An 8,439-nucleotide genomic window follows, 5' to 3' on the forward strand; every position below is an offset into this window, starting at 1 on the left:
GGGAAATAATATACATAATCTTATGTGATTTATTACAAAGGTATAAGAGACAGAAGGGTGTTGATGATTACCTATTGGTGTATAAGTAATGTGACTTCAATACCATTAACAGAGCTCTGTTGCCGACAGGTGTCCATAACCTTGGTAGAGTTGTTTGTTTCACCCCTGGAACCATGATCCTTTGTGTATGCCGAGGAAGTGTTGTGCGGTGTCAAAATGTAGGCCATTATGTTGGCTTGGTGACCAGTTAGCCATAATGCCATTCACCAGGAAGGAGTGAAAGGTGGGCAGGCCGGCTCATGATGAGACCTCCTGTTCCAAGGACTCTTTTATTTTTTGATGTACCTCTTGGACCATATCCCTGGTGTGGTGGCCATAGTGGGAATGCCACTTCACTTTCTTCCTTATGATCATGGTAGGCTGGCTCTTGATGAGACCCCCTATCCTGCATTTGACAACTTATATAAACAAGTCATATAAACATCATTTTTCTTTCATTTTTTCTTTTTTCTTTCATAAAGTACTTTCCCATTTATACACAAAGGGTGGTTCAACACTCCTTAAGAGTAGGAATGGTGGAAGAAGTCTTAACATCTCAATAGAAACATATAGACCCTTTGTTCTTATTCCTGAATAATAATCAAAGAAGATTATGAGAATTTAAAAGGAACCAACATGATAAAGATAACCAATCAGATCAGAATTAGTAGAATAATGACAGCAAAAATAATGGGTAAGTGTGTCCTTCTCTCTTTCCTCTTACCAATTCAGAGCAATTTCTTGTAAAAATAGCAATTTTATATAATTTACTGATTTCAGTATGTTGTCGTTTTGTATCCATTGCATAAGTGCATAGCTGTGTTCCCAAAAGAGTTGAAACAACAGGAACAGCAGACATCTTTAAATTGCAATAGCGAGGGGGACAAGCATAAGTAAAAGGAATACAAGGATGTTGTTATTTCAAAAAGGAAGAGCAAAAGAATACAAGTGTTGTTCCTTTGAAAAAGGAACAGCTAAAAAATGCAAGTGTCGTTCCTTCGGAAAAGGGACAGCAAAAATCCAAATGTCGTTCCTTTGAAAAAGGAACAGCAAAAATCAAAAGTGTTGTTCCTTTGGAAAAGGAACAGTAGAAAACACAAATGTCATTCCTTTGGAAAAGGAACAGCAAAAAACAAAAGTGCTATTCCTTTGGAAAAGGAACAATAGAAATCACAAATGTCATTCCTTCGGAAAAGGAACAACAAAAATCAAAAGTGTTGTTCCTTTGGAAAAGGAATAGCAGAAATCACAAGTGTTGTTCCTTTGGAAAAGGAATAGCAGAAAACACAAATGTCGTTCCTTCAGAAAAGAAACAGCAAAAAACACAAATGTCGTTCCTTTGGAAAAGGAACAGCAGAAATCAAAAGTGTTGTTCCTTTGGAAAAGGAACAGTGGAGAATGCAAATGCCATTCCTTTGGAAAAGGAACAGCAGAATGAAAGTGAAAAAGGAACGGCAAAATGAACAGCTGGCCCAAAAGGTGCTATTCCTTTGGAGAAGGAACAGTAAAACGAAAATGTTGTCCCTTTGGAAAAAGAACAATAGGAACAACCTTAGTGCACACGAATGATGTTCGTTCCGAAAAGGAACAGCAAAAAACGACAGTGCCGTCCCTCTTGAAAAAGGAACAACAGGAAAAAATGCAAGTGCTGCTCTTTATGAAAAAAAAGGAACAACAAAAATGATAGAATTGTTGCTACTTCGAAAAGGAACACCAAAGTGCTAATACACAAATATGTACAGAAAATGATTTAACAAAACAAAGAAATTATGTACAAAGTGTAAAAACAGGTGAATCACTTAATGAATCACAGGTGAGGAAGATTTCTCCTCCTCCTCCAAAATTTGCATGTCAGAGTCTTTGCGTAGTTGTTGATAAAAGGATTCCCGAGTAAGTGGTTTATGATATAGTCGAACTCGGTGGCTGTTTGCCTTGAAGGTATATCCAGATCCATCAATGGTGGTTAGAGTAAGGGTCCCATTATCATGTACCTTCAGGATTTCATATGGCCCCAGCCAACGAGTCTGAAGTTTCCTGGGAAAATCCTGAAACTTGGAATCGTACAAAAGTGCCCAATCTCCTTCGCGGAAAATTTTATTTTTAATGAGAGCATCATGCCATTTAGCTCGCGGCTATTGGATTAATGCAGTGTTTTGGAGGGAAGAGAGCCTAATTTCATCTAGCTCATTGATCTGCTGTAATCTATTAATCTGTGCTCGTTTAGATCTAAGCCGACTTCTTGTGCTATTCATAGTGTTTGGATTTCAAATTCTATGGGAAAAATGGGTTCCTTTCCAAACACCAATTGGTATGGTGAGTAGCCAGTAGTGCTTCTCCATGTGGTTCTGTAAGCCCACAAGGCTTCTGGTAGTCTTGCAGCCCAATCATGTCTATGTGACGCGATGGTTTTTGTTAGGATTGCTTCTATTATTTTATTGTTGCTTTCTACTTGACCATTTGCCTGTGGGTGATATGGGGAGGTAATTTTGTGCTGGATATGATAATTTTTGAGTGTTGCAGCAATCTTGTTACCAGCAAACTGTGGTCCACCGTCTGTAATTATATCTCTTGGAAGCCCATAGCGCACAAATATATGGAACAGGAACTGTATGACAGAATCCTCTGTAGCTCTCGGCAATGCCTCTGCTTCAACCCATTTGGTGACATATTCTGTTGCCACCAAAATATATGTTTTCTGGTTCGAGGATGGGTTAATTGGTCCAACGAAATTGAGGGCCCATCGCTCGAATGGTTCAATAACTAGCTGTGGGTTCAGGGGCATTTCATCAGACTGACCAGGGCGTCCTGCTCTCTGGCAACTATCACAAGCTTGGACGAACTTCTTTACATCTTTGAAGATTGTGGGCCAATAACACCCTGTTTGCAGGACCTTATTCCCAGTTCTGCGATCAGCGAAATGTCCGCCACATGGTCTGTCATGGCAGGCTTTTAAAATATCAAAAATATCATCCTCACGGATGCATCTCCTGATGTGCATATCTGCCCCTGTATGGAATAGGTAGCCCCCAATCCAAGAAAATCGAGCACTTCGCTAGACAATCTATTTTCGTTCATTGCGGGTTAGATGTTTTGGTAATTTACCTACTGCTAAGTAATTCGCAACATCAGCATACCAGGGTATTTTAACAGTGACAACAAACAAATGCTCATCTGGAAATTAATCTTCAACTGCTGCTGTGTCCACTGGTTTTGGCATTCGCGAGAGAAAGTCAACTACAGGATTTTCTTTTCCAGGTCAGTCCTTGATTGTAATATCGAATTCCTGCAATAAAATCAGCCATCTAGTTATCCTGCCATTTGTGATTGGTTTATTTGCTAAATATTTTATGGCAAAGTGATCTGTATACAAGATAATGGGATATCCAGTAATGTAATGCCCGAACTTAGTGACAGCATGTATTACAACTAGAAATTCTTTTTCAGTAACAGTATAATTCAGTTCAACAGGGGATAAATTTTTGCTAATATAATAAATTGCATATGGTTTTTTTTCTTCTTCCTACCTAAGGACTGCTCCAATAGCTGTATCTGAGGCATCTGATGAAATTTGAAATGGCAAGTCCCAATTTGGTCCTCGAAGGACTGGGGCTGTGGACACAAGCTTCTTCAGATCCTGGAAAGCACATTCACATTTTTCTATCCAAAGAAAGTCAACATTACCTGTCAGTGCATATAGAGGAGCAGCAATATGCGAAAAATGTTCTATAAACCTTCTATAATAACCAGAAAATCCAAGAAAACTGCGTACCTCTGTTTGAGTGGTAGGAGTAGGAATTAGCAAAATTATTTGAATTTTAGCTGGGTCTACCTGTATGCTAGCTGCCAAGATATAATGGCCTAGGATAAGTCCTTCAGTCATCATCATATAACATTTCTCATGGCTCAAACAAAGTCTGGTGGCAATGCAGCACTGTAGGACTTTTTCCAGTGTGTCTAATGCTGGATCAAAATCATCTCCGTATGGTGTAAAGTCATCCATATATACCTCGAGTCCTTCATTTATTAAGTCCGAAAAAATACTGAGGATAGCCCTTTGAAATGTGGCAGGAGCATTGCATAAGCCAAAAGGTAGAACTCTATAGGAGAATGTTCCCCAAGGACAAGTAAAAGTGGTTTTTTCTTGGTCTTCAAGGGTAATCTGAATCTGATTGTATCCACTGAAGCCATCTAAGAAAGAAAAGAATTTCTTTCCTGCCAAAGTGTCTAATACTTGATCAATGAATGGAAGGGGAAAGTGGTATTTTTGTGTCGCTTTATTTAGTTCTCTATAATCTACACAAATCCTCCACTTTCCATTTTTCTTAGGTACCACCACAAGTGGAGAAACCCATTTACTATCGGAGATAGGGTAAATGAAATTGACATCTAAAAATTTTTGAAGTTCATCTTTTACAACATCTTTTAGATGAGGATTAAGTCTCCTTTGTGGTTGGCGAACAAGTCTCGCATCTTTTTCTATGTAAATGTGGTGTGTACATAATTGAGGATCAATTCCTTTCATATCAGGGTAGTCCCATGCAAATGCTTCTTTATATTTCCTCAATAGTTGGATGAGCTTCTCTTCTTGTTCAGAAGTCAGGTTGGCATTAATGTTTAAAGTCTTTCCTGACTCAATTTCTACAATTTTGCTATTTGAAACAGAAGTAGTGGGTATCGTTTGCTCGTGTGTATCCTTAAGAGGATCTTCTTCTAATTCATTATCAAATGCTACTTCTATCATGTGACATTGTATGTGGGATCTAGTTTTAGCTTGGGTAATAAAATTGTTAATGGCATCATCTTCTGTTTGGTCTTTGAAATCCAGTGCCTCTTTTATAGTTAATGGAGATCTAATATTTTCAGTGAGATATGATAGAGGATGCTTGTTAGTTTTTATTATTGTGACACTTGGCTACGCTGGAGGGTATAAAGCTAAGTTCTTGATATTTTCCCCTCTAGTTATGGTCATATTGCCTTGTCGACAGCCAGCGTAAGCATCGGCAGTTGCAAGCCAAGGTCTGCCTGGAATCAATGGATGTCCATCAAGTCAGCTTTTGGGGTTTATTATCAGAAAATCGGCTGGATACTCCCAGGAGTCAACTGATACCATGACATCATGTAGTGTACCCTCTGGCCTAACCACAGATTGGTCAGCCAATTCTAATAAAGTAGAGGTGGATTCTACTGATGTAATGCCTAGTTTTTGGCAAGTGGTAGTTGTCAAGATATTGATTGCAGCTCCTAGATCAACTAAGGCATTTGAGAAGATTTGACCATAGATTTGTACGGTTACTATTGGGTTTCCTGGGTCTTCGTATTTAACGGGTGTTTCTTTTCCTGATAATAGGTCGGATAGGGTGCCAACTACTTGGACTCTTGGATTATTTGTTATATTCCTCCTTTGTTTCTTTATACATAATTATTTGATAGTCTTTGCATATATCGGGATGTCTTGAATGGCTTGGAGGAATGGAATTTTTATGTACAGATTTTTTAGTTCTCCCAGAATGTCAAAATGAGGATATTGTATGGGTCGAGGTATGATTAATCGTTCTGAGAATGGGGGAGAGGATGCGGTTGCTTGATTATGGAGTTGTTGTCTGGTCACATCCTCTTCTTGGGGAGGTTTTTCTATAGGTAACTGATTTTTACTTTGAGCTGTTTTATCTCCCTCTGTTTCGATGATACGCCCCGATCTTAATTGAAGGTCATTACACTCCCTTAGATCGGTCCCTATTTCTGGTGTTTCAATTATTTGGATAGATTGGACCGGTCTATTATTCGGATTAGGGTTGGGTTGGGCTGGGAGTTGCGGTCTTAAGTTAGGTTGGGGGTTTTGTTGTAAGGCTGGCAGTGTAGGTTGAGGGAGTGGGATGGTTCCTACTGGTTGATTCATCGGTCTTTTCCAGTTTGTCTATCAGGCTTGACTCTTTGAAGTAGAAGGGGTCCATTGTGCTGGATATACATTATTTTGCCAATATGGTGGGGTATAGGGAAAATTTGGCCAATTGGGTTGGCTTGGTTGATTCGGCCATGGAGATGATGAAGGGAATGACTGTTGTGACCAATTCGGGAATGGAGGTTGATTTTTCCACATTGTATTATATTGTTGAGCATGATATTGTGGAGGCTGAAAAGAAGAAGCCAGATCTGAAAACATACCTGATTGTCGTGGCTACCATTGACGGCGCTGATTGAGTAGATACACTGATTCTGGCTCTTCTTCTGCTTCCTTATATACTGCCTTCAATCTGGGAAGTGAGGGATAGCTTTCCGTAGCATGATCTTTCGTACAAATGGCACAAACTTGGACTGCATCTAATGGACACTCCTTATGGCTGTGTTTCTTCCTGCATCGGGGATAGAAGATTGCCAAATTCTGTTCTGCCTCCACTTGCTTTTGTTTGGCCTGCATAATATCAAATTGTGTTGTCAGTGTCCCTAATATATCAGTTTTGAAATTTTCTAATAAATTTCCAATTTCTGCACGCGTTACTCCTTCTGCCGAAATTCTATTATCTCTTACAAACCGATCATGTTCTGTCGGTTTTAGTCTTGTGCTGCCTCTCGAGCTCTTGATACGTAAATCAATAATGTTAGCAAAATTTTCCTGATAAATATCTCCTTTTCCCATAATATTTAATGTTTCAATCCATTGTTCCTTCATTCCCCTAATTAATGTTGTTTTTAACACATTATCAGGCAAGGGTAATGATGCATAAGGAGATCTTTGAAGATTATACTGGAAACGTTCAACATACTCCTCTAATGTTTCATTTGGTCTAGCTACCATCTGGAATATTTCATCTTTTAATTCTCTAGACCTGCAATAGTCCTGATATTTTTTTAGAAAAGACTCTTTCATTTGATCCCAGTTATTTATAACACCGCCACCTAATCCCATGAACGATATTAAAGCAACCCCTTTTAATGTAGAGGGAAATAATTTCAGTTTCTGGGGATTGGTGGTATAGTCATATCCTCTACACAGCACGTCAAATTCAAACAGGAATGCATCCGGATCCTCTGATGTAAGACCGTGGAATGTAGGGATATGCTGAAGAGGAATTGCTTTCATAGGTGCATTAGCTGCAGTATCCACAATGGGGTATTGCAGTGTAGAGGTTTGGGTGTTTGGCTGGTTTTGGGCCATTTGGTCAAATATATGCCAATAACCTTCTGGGATATCTAGGAGGGTATTCCTAGGTTGTCGAGGGGAAATGGCTTTAACAGGAATGGCCTTGACAGCACTTCCTTTATCTGGGATAATGGGAGTACCTAATGTCTGAGGGGATTCAGGTTCTTCAGCTTCGCTATAAATGATTTTTGCAGCACTTCCCTTATCTGGACTGCTTAATGGCTGAATTACCCCAAGAGGAGATCTTGGTTCTTCAGTTTCTCCTGTCTCTCCTCTTTCTTCACAGAGGTTGCTAAAATTCCATTCTTGCAATGGTTCTGGGCTAGAATTTTCAATTTCTTGAAAATCTTGCTCTTCGGTTTGACTATGCACCTCAGCAAAGGCTATAGATGGTGATCCTGTGGCCTCAAGGGAACTAGTAGGCTGTCTAGAAGCAACTTTTCTAGGTCCTACTGAAGGCTGAGATTCTACTTTCTTAATGATTTCATCTATAAAGGTCGATCGGCCAAGGGTCACCCGCCCCTTAGCTTTGTCAGGCTTGGGTAGAGGTTTAGGATTCTTTTCTAGCTTTTTCTGCTTAGTCATGCACACAAATCAACTGCTAAGTTCTACCCAAACAAAATAACAACAGATCTATAGGAAAGTGGGCAGGGGAGAAGGGCTATTACATACTCCACACGTAGGTTCTTACCTTCCGTTTTTAAAACCCAATTCTTTCCTAGCAGGTTCTTACACTACTCTGAAAAGAGACAAATGGCTACACCTTTCCTCGGCAACGGCGCCAAAATGTCGAGTCGTAAAAAGGGTCTTTTTCACCTCTAATTACCTCACATTAGTTTGTCAATCCAGGAACGTTTTGTTATTTCAAAGAGTGTCTCAGTCTGAGGCTGTCATTTGGCAGAGTAATGCTAGTAGTATAGTGCTCAAAATACAAAAGTAAACGGATGCTCAAAACAAGATCTAATTACAGTAAAGCACCTTAAAGTTGAAATCATGCATTCAAGGAACTAGGCAATTTATCAGTCAAGGGTCCAGTAATAGTAACTCATCCCTCTGTAAACTGATGTAACTAAAGACAATCAAAGAACAGATCATCAATTTGGGGTCTAGACAGCAAATGTCAATGCCCACTACAGTTTCAGATCGTTCTGCACACCAAAGCATTGATAACGCAAATAATAGAGAAATGGAATAGCAACTAGGAAATGTAACAGCAACCAATTCTTATGAACACCTTAATCGTCAGAAATAAGTGCAGCAAT

The sequence above is a fragment of the Pinus tabuliformis genome, chromosome 1_1 (assembly GCF_031772625.1).
Source record: "Pinus tabuliformis cultivar Carrire ecotype Pingquan chromosome 1_1, CPIR1, whole genome shotgun sequence".
Taxonomy (NCBI): domain Eukaryota; kingdom Viridiplantae; phylum Streptophyta; class Pinopsida; order Pinales; family Pinaceae; genus Pinus; species Pinus tabuliformis.